The 12,893-nt window shown below is 34.8% G+C and overlaps 1 protein-coding gene across 1 annotated transcript in view; it reads left to right on the top strand.

Moving 5' to 3' along the window:
• Nucleotides 1-715: 715 nt before the first annotated feature.
• LOC115455238 (solute carrier family 2, facilitated glucose transporter member 8-like) overlaps nucleotides 716-12,893 on the top strand; it is a gene marked incomplete in the record, with an annotated part of 39,363 nt that continues 27,185 nt past the window's right edge. Inside the window, 1 exon segment of the mRNA XM_037441832.1 lies at nucleotides 716-1,022.

The following is a 12,893-nucleotide window of genomic DNA, read 5'->3' as shown; positions in this document are numbered from 1 at the left end:
TGTGTGTGTGTGTGTGTGTGCGTAAAGAAGACTTTATATTTAATTTGTTAGGGTATGGCAATCTGTACTTACTTTTTATTTATTTATTAATTCCTATGGTACACCAAATGCATAATATTTATTGACTGCAAAGGATATAGTAATCATTACTGGCTGATAAATTCTAAATTATAAGTAAATTAAGTAATAAAAAAATACTAACAAATAAATTAAATTATGTAAGACGATTAAATACCGAAAGTTAATAATTTGTTTTTTTTACTTTTTGATATCACTAAAAATATTAATCTCCTTTATTTTGCTAACGAAGTAATTGTACTCATTGCACATGCGTTTATTTATTACAGAAAGAAAGAATATGTAACACTCCGAGCTTCTTGATTCTATTTTTTTTGTATGGATATTATTTTATTCCCGAATCATAACACGGCAATGTGAATTCAATTTTGAATTTATATAAGACATGTTTAAAAGAAAAACATATAAACAAAATGGTGCTCCGAAATATTAGTATTCAACATAAACATTTATTCCGCTCAGTTGCAAAGCGAGTCGTTTGAGAGAAAGCCACATCAAGTAATGCCACATACTGACATTATGCTGTTTTATACACATTTAAATAGCAAATCAAAACGCCGTTTTAAAATTACATATCAGAGTAATTTAAGTTTAATACTTTGAGTGTATCCTCATGATTTTTTACTACGAACATAGCAACATAGTTGTTTTTTTTTTTAATATTTAAACACGCTGCGAATCAACTTCGATCAGTGAGCGGGCGCAGCTGTCAGCGTGCGTACGCAATCGTCGCCGGTTTATAAATCTTCGATCTTTATTTCGATTTTTAAACTCAATCGAAGATTCGAAATACGAATCTTTTTCTTGTTTAGTAAAAATATTTTATTTTTAAAAAGTGCCAGTGTTTGTTGCGACATTTTGTGAAAGTTTGTGTTAAAAAGTTACTTTTTTGACGTTTTATATTGAAAAACTTTGAAAATTACGCGGAAAGTGGAATACTTTACGTAAGTAAAGATTTTTTAGTTGTTTTAATATTTCAGTTGCAAAAAAACTAGTCTTGATAAACAAAATGTTAAAAACAACATTTTTAGTGTAGAATAAATTAATAAATAATTTTAAATGTTGTAAAATATGGTCCCAAACGTGTTGTTTACAAAATAAAGTTTTAATGGCCCAAACGTTTTAATTGATAAGTAAATGACGTCATAATTTAAAATCTACGTAAGTAATTATAATGGGTTATAACTGGTATAATACAATCATAATTTTTGTACTTTTTATAGAGCATTATAGGTGACATAAGCAATGATAAACTAAACTACCCACCAGTAATGATTCCTACCGGCTTCCCTTTCGTAATTTATGTAAAATCAAATAGAACAATTTCCACACCGTATTTATGCATATTATTAGTACTTATATGTTACGTCGGGTGCCCTTTAGAAAAATATCACCCTTCGCCACTGCTACCCACGCTAAATACAAATAACAAATCAAGATATAATTTAACAATAACTAATTTTGCAGTCAAAGATCATTTAAATTAAATCCTAGTTTGGGAACAAATGAACGAATGAAATGAATGAATGAATTGTTTAGAACGATCATCGTTCAAACGGGAACATAACACCACAAAAAATATATTATTCGTATCGGATGTTAGATATTTTAATATTGACGACATGTTTGGCATACTTCATGACAACCTTGAGTTGTAAGTAAATAAGTTTGTATATTAAAACTAAAGACGGCTTTAAGAAAGGGGGGGCTCGTGCCGACAGGGGCCTCGTGCGGTGCCCTGATGGACCTTTTTTACAATTTTACTGACGAAACTGTTAAAACCTAGGACCTGTTTTTAGCTCCGCCCGGGGCCGTACGTCGTTTTTTTTGCTTAAAATATTGAATATAAATGAATCTCCGATGGCGAGGTTTATGATATTATTAGGATAATGATATTATACAACATAGTATTATGTAAGTAAAACTGGGCTCTAATCAAAACTAGTTTTATCCAGCTTTCAAATTTGTATTAAAACTTATAAAATACATAATAACGGCTTTTTCTAATGTCTCAGTCCATCGGAAATATTTAAGTTCCATTCGCTATAATTCTTAGATTATTAAGTTCATAATGGATTTACCAGTAATAATTATAAGAAAGATATTTCTCAGTTACATAAAGGAAATAACTTGAATATAGCCCGACTGAATCTATTGGAATTATAATAAATTGAAACAACAACGTATTAATTAATTACGAGCCGTAGGAACTTTACATGACAAAATAAATGTCAAAAACAAAAAAAAAAGGTGCCTATAAAAACCCATTCAATATTCGCCTACCTTCTAGTAAATATTGACATGAAAAAGGAGGCGAAACATGCAAAATTTAATTGTTTTATTTTTTTACCTATAAATTTGTTAAGTGCCAGTATCTTTTTTTAAAAATCCGTTATAATGACTATGTGTTCTATTTTTAAACACAGTCTTGAACCTTTATGTCTGAGACTCCGAGTCCAGAGGCGTCTTCATTCATTTTGCACCTGCCCCCAACGGTTTCGTTTTTTTCTACATTCCATACATGGCTCCAACATTTTTTCATTCTATTTTTATTATAGAGGCTGGATGTAGTGTTGCGAAGGGTTTTAGAAGAGACAATACAACTCTATTTTTGGATATTTAGTACATAGATGTTGCACAATAAATGAAATAAAATGATTTATTTGAACCCGTAAAATGTTATAACATTATTTAGATTCCGTCAATATTAACTCTACTACTAGTTCGGAAAGTAGTTCTCACCAGAGAACAGCCAAGTAACTGTGGTGTTGCTCTTTTCAAAATCAGTTTAAGGTTTTAACTACAACACATGATACAGAGAAAAAAAAAACACTTATACAGTTTAGAGCAGTTCATTCATATGCAAAATAAGTAATAAATTAATTTTAAACCATACAAGTGCACAACTCGCTTAGGATTTTCATACCAGGAAAAGACAATAAGTTATTATCACACTCAACACCTATTTAAACATAATTACAATATTTCCGAAACGCAATGCATTTTTGACAAACAATGAGATAAAAATTATTAAAAGATTTTTTTAAACGTAATATGACATCTGTGTACACGTAGGTACAGTCAGCCACAAAAGTGTCTGACAAAATGCAAAATTTCCAATCGCCTTTATAATGTTGTGTCATTATAATTAATCGTTTTTTCTTCATTAAAATAAACTTCAAGAGGTTTCATTTATTCTATATAAGGAAAACGAATATTCCTATTGAAGTCAAAGTGTAAATGCTTTGAAGTTTTAATTTTGTGGACTGTACATTTATTCATTTCTTCAATGATTTTTTAACATAGTCAGTCTATTTACCAGTTTTATAAAAAATACAAGTATTAACTAAAAAAATAATTTAAATCGTCATTTTGCTTTGCCGAACTACTGTTCACAAAGGATCATACGTAATTGTATAATTATGATGCGTACGCGCGTCACAGCGCTTTCAGCTATTGTGTTCGAACCCCGTTTAATTTAGCGGCTTTAGGGTCAACGCTCCATGACCCCACACCCAATCTATCTATACTATTTTAAAAAGCTGAAGAGTTTGTTTGTTTGAACGCGCTAAGCTAATAACAATAATAATAATATCAGCCCTGTAATATACTGTCCCACTGTTGGACATGGGCCTCCTCTACTACTGAGATGGATTAGGCATTAGTCCACGCTGGCCTAGTGTGGATTGGTAGACTTCACACACTCTCGAAATTCCTATAGAGAACTTCTCAGATGTGCAGGTTTGGTCACAATGTTTTCCTTCACCGTTAAAGCAAGCTATAATTCACAAAGAATACACACATGATTTTAGAAAAATCAGAGGTGTGTGCCCTTGGGATTTGAACCTGCGGACATTCGTCTCGGCAGTCCGTTCCACAACCAAATAGGTTAAGCTAAGCTAATTACTAAACTGAATTTGAATTTTTTTCACTAATAGGAAGCTGTTATTAATAAGTGCTATAGGCTACTTTTTACCCTGAACATATAAGGCGGGACTTTTATCCCGGGAAATTGTCATCATGCGTGCAGAACCGCGAGCTAAAGCTAGTGTTTTAACAATTAACAACTCTATCGCTTTAGACCACTACAACACGTATACCAGGAAGTCCATTTAACACTTGTTAAAATAATGTACTCGGCTAGGCTCGGCTCGGCTCGGCTCGGCTCGGCTAGTAAGCGGCGATAGCCTATTTGGTTGTGGAACGGACTGCCGAGACGAATGTCCGCAGGTTCAAATCCCAAGGGCACACACCTCTGACTTTTCTAAAAAAATATGTGTGTATTGTTTGTGAATTATCGCTTGCTTTAACGGTGAAGGAAAACATCGTGAGGAAACCTGCATACCTGAGAAATTCTCTATAGGAATTTTCGAGGGTGTGTGAAGTCTACCAATCCGTACGAGGCCAGCGTGGTGGACTAAGGCCTAATCCCTCTCAGTAGTAGGGGAGGCCCGTGGCCAACAGTGGGACAGTATATTACAGGGCGGATATTATTATATTATTATACTCGGAAATATAGTAAGTTTAAACAGTTGTATTGTCCGCCGTGATGATACGCTTCATTACATATTGTTAAATTATAATTTATTCTATTGTTATATTATTTATTACAATTTCAGAAATATTTCAAATTGTATTTAATGCAGGTAATTAACTATATTTTTGCATATATCCAGTTAATAAACAATTTATTGACAATGAAGTCATTTTTCATAATTTATTACATTTAATTTTCTTTACTTGAGTGGCTATACTAATTAATATTCTGAGAAATATTAACCGACGATAAAAACGCGGTTATTACTAATGTCTATCTTAAAAATTCGGGGTCAATTCTTTCTAAGTATAATTGTGAAATATTATAATCTGCCATTCATTAACCGGCTACACTTTGTAGAAACTTCTAGAAGAAAAACCTTCATTTATTAATTATATCGATGGGACAGATTTTTTGCTTCCGCCTGGCAAACTGCTTGAGAGGGATTTTGACAGAGAGCAGAAGTTCTATGATGAGCTGAAGATCAGAGAGCAGAAGCTTCCTGCTGAGAGCCCTGAAGAGGCGCAAATATAGAGTGGCATGATGCCAAAATGCCACGAGTACCCGGTTTGAGGGACCCCGTGAGAAAACACCGACTTGCTTGTGGCCTTGATGCACAGTCTTGACGTTCATGTTATTTTATAAACAAAATTAATTTTATTGTGATCTAAAAACGGTCGCGGGATTTTCCACTGGCAAGGAGCCTCACGGATGTACTTATGCCACGCCATTATAGTTATTTTTGGTACCAGAGTAGGCTTTAGTACACTTACAATAAAGGGGTATTTGAATATTGTTTTAGAAGAAGAGAGAAAAATAATAATACTATATAACGTTAAAAACCTTCTTCAAAAAACATGAATCCTAGCTGAATTTTCGGCCACGGCGACCAATCTCAACGGAGAGCAGCCACGCAGGAGATATTATAGTGCACAAGTGTGTGCGCAGTACACAAGCACTCTCTGTTTCTTCACTCTCATAGTCCGGTGAGACGACGACATGACCGGAGAGAACGGGCGCAGGACCAACGGCTTCACGTGCTTTCCGAGGCACGAGAGTATCACACCGCCAACTTCCTAACTCCGAGCTCTGACTGAGTAATTTTTTTTTAAGATGGAAAATCCCAGTCGTCAAAATGTTGGCCCGACTCGGGATTTAAAAAGACATACAAACTATTTTACAAACGTTTAATAGTCTTTATTAAATTTAAATCAACGCCGTATCTAAATGTTACTTATGCCTTCGTGTTGGGGGTCCCATTGACGTCATCAGGTTATCATCGAATCAAACAAATATGTGACTGCATAGCTTAAAAAAACATTAATATCTCAGGCGCCGCGCAGGCTTTATTTTTGACTTAGTGCAATGTTTGGATGTTTGTTAGAAACGGAGAAACAACGGTACGGATTTGGATGAAAAATGACACACGGGTAGAACATATGCTAGACTAGCGACCCGCCCCGGCTTCGCACGGGTGCAATGCTGATACTAATTACACTACAGAAAAACTGTGAACGTTGTATATAAAAACATAGCGGCCCGCTCTGGCTTCGCACGGGTATAACAGAACAAAATAACAGTATTTCTCCACTATTTAATGGATGTAATTATTATACATATAAACCTTCCTCTTGAATCACTATCTATTTAAAAAAACGCATCAAAATCCGTTTCGTAGTTTTAAAGATTTAAGCATACAAAGGGACATAGGGACAGAGAAAGCGACTTTGTTTTATACTATGTAGTGATTAACGTAGAAGCTACTTCATTCCGATAATTTGCTCTCTTAGGAAATAACGGAATATAAAGATCTGATTTTTTCCGTTGGCGCCGTACATTTTTTTACGACTTTTGTAGCGGGACAGGCTTTCACGTGGTCGAAGACGAGATTGGTTGCTTGTCTGAATTAAATCAATAAATAAATGATTTTGTAGTCAATAATGAAGGTGAAGGAAGCGAGAAAAGTAGAATCGTGCAAAATAGTAATCCATAGCCTATGCGTACCCTATGAGATAGAGGCGTGATATGTTAATAATGCAGAACATATACCAAGATTATCAATACCTACGACTATTAAGTGGTACAAAACTAGTCAGATGCCAGACCAATAACAATGACAGGAACTACTGTTATGTAATCAAGCCGTTTCCGGATCAAGGACGATAATTACATCACACTTTACAAAACATTAATGCCCGTATTCATAGACGTTTTTTATCTAAGGACAGAGTAAAGCTGTGATAACAAGTCTGTTTCTCAGAGCTGACGGCATGGCAGCCGATGTTATGATTGGTTAATATCTCAATATCAGCCAATCACAACGGCCCTATGTCTACGCGCTGCGAAGGCTGCCATGTCGTCAGCACTGAGAAACAGACTTGTTATCACAGCTTTTCTACATCCTTAGATAAAAAACGTCTAGGAATAAGGGGGTAAAACGATAAGTATTAATGTTTATAAAGTATTTGTTTTATATTTATACGCCCTTGGCATACCGACCCACTGCATCTGATGGTTAGCGAAGTAGGCTCCAGATAGTCGAGCAAAATGACTATTCCTGCCAGTCATCACGATTATGCCGGCTTGTTCGAAACGGATATACACAGGCTGATCCCGGAACGCACTAACGTCGGTCACTATGGCGGGTTGTTACACCTTGCGTACAGTAGTCGCTATCCGGGTATAATATATCTTACCACCAGTATAATAATTTGTTGACAGAATGCACATCTATGACTCTTGTGTAAATTTACTCAAGCCATACAAGATGTTTACCATCTATGAGCATAGACAATGTAGAAGATTATGCGTTATCTTATCAAAGATTGGACCACTTCTTTGTCCTAGTTCAATCTTGAAATGGGAGGAAATTTCGAAATGCTGTGTTTTTTATCTACAATAGTATTGTCAATACATAATAGTTTTGTATTTGTTTGTACATAATAATTTGTAGTTATTTTAGATATAAATTTGTATACATATATAAGTCTAGGTATAAGTCTATATATGTACAAGTTTTGTATTTAATAAAGTTCTACTACACCATTATATTATCTTAAAAAATATATAGGAAACGTTGCTCAACTAATGTATCATTTTTAATTGATTTTTTTTGTTGATTGTGGATCCTACATCCATATTACTATAGTAATAACAGAAACAATGTTTCTTGACTTAGGATTAGAACCCAGAAACTTCTACTACATAGCCTATATATACTGGCATTAGACCAACAAAATATAGCATATCCTCGTTGCGTCTATCTATCTGAACACGATATACTAAAAACTACTGAACGGATTCCGATGTTTGGTATGGAGACAGTTTGAAACGCTAAGAAGGATATATGATATTATCCTGGAATGTATAGTGGGATTTTTATCTCGGAAAAACTCTGTATGTAGACGAAACTACGAACAAAAGTCCGCATATACAGGGTCATTTTGACATTGCGTTACTAAATGAAGCCACATACTCGTCTTCACCTTTGCTGACATTGTGCCAAAAATAATCCATTAATAACGAATATTTTCACCAAAATTCCTGGTTTTAGTTTTCTGATTTTTTTATCATTTTGTAGTTTAATGCGAATATGGCGTATGCTTGGGTGTATTTCTGATTGAAAGTATGATGTTGCCGCTGCGATGAATTCTCTTAGAGTACTAGTAGCGGCTTTAGGTTGCGTAAAATTGAAATTACTTTTTATTAATATTTGTTTTGTTCGAAACTTACACTTTTTTATTCTACATCTACGGCTAAAGTAACTTATTGTAAAATGTTATTTCCAAGTAAATAAGTATGTGGTTTCATTTAGTAACGCTATGTCAAAATATAAAAGTATAAAGGACTTTTCAGTATATAAAGTTTATAAATAAAAGGCTATGATTTTTTAATCTTTGTTTTTCAACGCCATGAGCTCACCATTACTCATTTTGACGAATCGAACAAGTAAAAAATAATCCGCAGACATCGTAAAGTATAAACATGTCATTGTTCAAAGATACTCGTTCTTAATTGTTTTAATTTTTTTGTCCTATTTGTTCTGTTGGAATTGTTTTAAGTAAATAAATGATTCAGACAGACGTTCGTTAAAATCCTAAATAAATATTTGCTGGTATGGTTTCGCTGAAATCACTTCCCAGAAAAAAAGTAATCAAGTTTATAATATTAATAATAGTAAAATCTTAACCAAGGTCAGTCTTGTAATTAGGTAAATAAGCACTTATTTCAATAAAGTTCGTTCACATCCAAAACAAAAATATTTTGCTGTTGCGGTTTTGCTGAAATCACTTCTCAGAAAAAGTGATCAAGATTATAATTTGAATTATAATAAAATCTTAACCAATGACAAACTGCTATTAATTAGGTAAATAAATACTTATTTTAATAAAGTCACCAAACTTTCGGATATTATTTATTACTATAAAGCCGAAGAATTTGTTTGAACGCGCTAATCTCAGGAACTATTAAATCGTTTATGATATTTTTTCTCTATTAGGAAGCTACATTACTCCAGAGAGCTTCCTTTTTATCCCGGGCAAATGTTTATTATGCAGGCGTAGCTGCAAGCAAAAGCTATTAATAAATAATATCAGCCCTGTATTATATACTGCTCACTGCTGAGCACGGGCCTCTGCTACTGAGAGAGTTTAGGCCTTAGTCCACCACGTTGGACTAGTACCAACCAACATTCCTTAGAATGGTATATACCTAAGGTATGTAGTTTTCCACACGAAGTTTCCCTTCACTGTTAAAGCAAGCGTTAATTTTGATAAACAATACACACACTACGAAAAATAAGAGGAGTCTTGTGTTCTGCGCAGGTTCTTGGCAGTCCGTTCTATTTTAAATTAGGGTATTTTTTATGCCTTTGACGGTTCGATGTACACAGAATTAGCTCACAGTGTCTTAAAGTCTGGCACCCAGTCCTTTGAAAATTACATAATTAAATACTGCAGCAATTTACTGAAATGTAACAAATAACCATGTATGGTGTAAGTTTTGTTGGTTGTCCAAATAAATAAATAGGGGACCGGCCTATGCTTGATTTTGTACATTATTCTATATGTAATGGATAATAATACGAAAAAGAAGCACTTCTGCGAAAACAGCACAAAAATTCGTTAAAAAATGAGCGAGTAATTCATATTTAAAATATTGTAATGTGCAGAAGTGGGCGCGATGTGGGGATATCGCTTCATCTCTTTCTTTCGCACGCGACGTAATTCCCTATGACGTCACATGTGGATATTTTTTCTCTTTTCTGGTTCTTGTTAGTTACCCCTTCCGCCGAAATTCAAAGACTTATAACTTGTTGATTTTTCACCGGATTTTAATAATTTCTTCTGTGTTATAATTTATATTATGTAAAAAATTTTATAATTGTTAAGAACAAAAATGAGTCCGGTACCCTATTAATAAAATAAAATAAAAAAAACGCGATAAAATAAAAAAAATAGTTTTATATCGATTTCTTTGGAAAACATATGAAAGTTATTTATCATATTAGTTACACAAACTAATAATCGAAAGTGTACACCTAAATATCGGTGCATTACAATCAATCAATAATCAATCAAGCTCAATAATGTTTAGTTGGTTTGTAAGTGGAGCCAATCATGGTCGGACGCAACGAAAAAAATCCGGATAAGTGCAATTCCAACGTGTTGATTAATGTTCCGTAGATTTTTCTTACATGAAAATGACCCTACTACACCTAATGGGAAGTGGAGTGGGGTCCAATATCGACTGACGAGTGGTAATAATCCCTCGCCAGTCGACACAATTATGCCGGCCTGTTAGAACCGGATATACACAGGCTGATCCCGGAACGCGACACACTTACGTGGGCCACTATGACGGGTTTTAATACCTTGTGTACGGTAGTCGCTATCTGGGCGGATATAAAATATATCCTACCACCAACAAATAACTTTCGCCATAAAGATTTGGTCCCACAGCCGAGTACAGGGGCCTGATTCTCTATGTCACACGTTATTTTATCAGTGCGTAAGAAGTATATATCACATCCCGTTTAAGACAAAACAAATTGTCATACGGGGTAATATTCAACAATAATTTCACGAAGATAACATTTACATTGCAATAGAGAATAAGGCCCTAGGTCATTAGAATAGAGAAATAAATATACTTAATATAAGTCGATTACCGAATTGACATTCACAATACTCACAAAATACAATTGTACATAATATGTAAATAAAATACCTCATATTATTATTATAATTGAAGAGACGGATATTAATTAGACGGTTACATAGATATAAACAAAACGTCAAGCTGTATTTTTCGACTTTGTTGATGCGCGAGTGTGCGTTGTCATGACGACTAACGTTAGTTTATTCACACACACAAAACACACACATACAACATGCGAATTAGTTGAAAGAGTTAGGTAAATAATCGGCCTATCACCTTATTAATATTCTAAATTTAAAAAACAAAAATATTTTTTTTCTAACTTATGATGTGTAAATAACATCCGGGGTTGTATACTACATGGACCTTGTTGAGACTAGACGGAATTTCCGTGCTTTTCGGCGTTTTTGCCATGCCTATTGTAATCAAATCTAACAGCTCATGTGATAGGACCCTTTCATTTAATTTTATCCGTGGTGCTTTTATAACTAGCATATCTAGTTGTAAACGTCCCTATCCTTGAGGTTAAATCGCCTCCTTACATCATGATTTTGTCACCCGCATTGCTCTGGAGGGAAGTGGACAATTAATATTTCCAACTCCTCCCTATTTTTCTATTTGATTAATTTCGTTGCGGGATAATGACATATTAGTTTTCCCTGAGACTCGCCGAGCTTCACTGCTCGGTGTCACAAAATGCGTGCCACTGCTGATCCTGGCTTACAGGAGTTGTAGTGGTGGGTGTGAGGGCGGGAAAGTCTCTTATGATGTGTACAAATAAAAAAGCGAAGAAGTTTAATATGTATTTTACCACAATTAAATTAATATCAGCCCTCCTCTACTACTGAGAGGGATTAGGCCTTAGTGCGGATTGGTAGACTTCACACGCCTTCGAAATTCCTATGGAGAACTTCTCAGATGTGTAGGATCACGATGTTTTCCTTCACCGTTAAAGCGAGCGATAAATTCACAAAGAATACACACATGATTTTAAAAAAGTCAGACGTGTGTGCCTTTGGGATTTGACCCTGCGGACATTCGTCTTGCCAGTCCGTTCCACACCCAACTAGGCTATCGCCGACTTATATTGTGATTTAATTAATGAAGAATAAATCATCGTCATAAAAGTTTTTAAGAAGACTTAACGAACCCAAAAAATCTTATGGCGTTGTAAAAATAGGCGCCGATAACCGCTTTATATCAAGACGCAATTGCTGTTGATGAATAAAAATAAATACGCAGTCCCACTGCTGGGCCTACCCCATTTTGTGTAAAATTTGGGCTATATCCTGCTTCAAGGATAAATACTGAACTTACTTAGCTTTTAAAATGACGTTATATTTAGTCATGCGATATTAAATCTCTTCATCTAGTCTTTTTTTACGTAGTCTCCATAGCACTTACTATTCTCAGGTGCACATTTCAGTAAGTAAAAGAAAATACAAACATTTTTACTGGGAGAGCATGAGTCATAGGGTACTTAGCAGTAAGCGCCTAAGTGTAGTGTAGCTGACCGGACAAAAAATTAAGATATTGGTCTAAAAACAAGGTATACAAGAAAGTGTCGCGTTTCACTAACCAGCCTGCTGATGCGATTTCAGACACACAGAATCCCAAAAACAAACTAAATAGGTACCAGGAAATCATAAATACCAAGTAACCGACCACGACGGAGCGCGCAGAAAAAAAACAAAAATATGTACTAGGAAATCATAAACTCAGATCTATCACGGCGCCGTAACCTCTTCGTAATCAATGACACACTACAAACAATCATAAAGCGATACATTAAGTGAATGTGGTTATACACTACTCTTATCATAATAAACTTGTGACCTTGCATCGCCTAACTATCGCGTGATAATCACATATTGAAATGCACCCACGACATGATATCCGTAGACAAGGCACGCCGAGTCGAATCGGATCAAGTCGTGTTCCCATATATTTACTAATACTACATACTTGTACACAACGCCCAGCATATATACAGGGGGTGTCCCAGAAAATAGTGTCAAGCGGAGGTCCAGAGATAGAGCACCCCATGGGGTATCTGAATCACCCCCATGTATGTTCCGCGATTTTGCATAGTTTTCGAGTTACGAATATTTTTAAAAAG

The sequence above is a fragment of the Manduca sexta genome, chromosome 4 (genome assembly GCF_014839805.1).
Source record: "Manduca sexta isolate Smith_Timp_Sample1 chromosome 4, JHU_Msex_v1.0, whole genome shotgun sequence".
NCBI classification, from domain to species: domain Eukaryota; kingdom Metazoa; phylum Arthropoda; class Insecta; order Lepidoptera; family Sphingidae; genus Manduca; species Manduca sexta.
The sequence above is the reverse complement of the archived record's forward strand: the minus strand, read 5'-3'. Positions and strand labels throughout refer to the sequence as shown.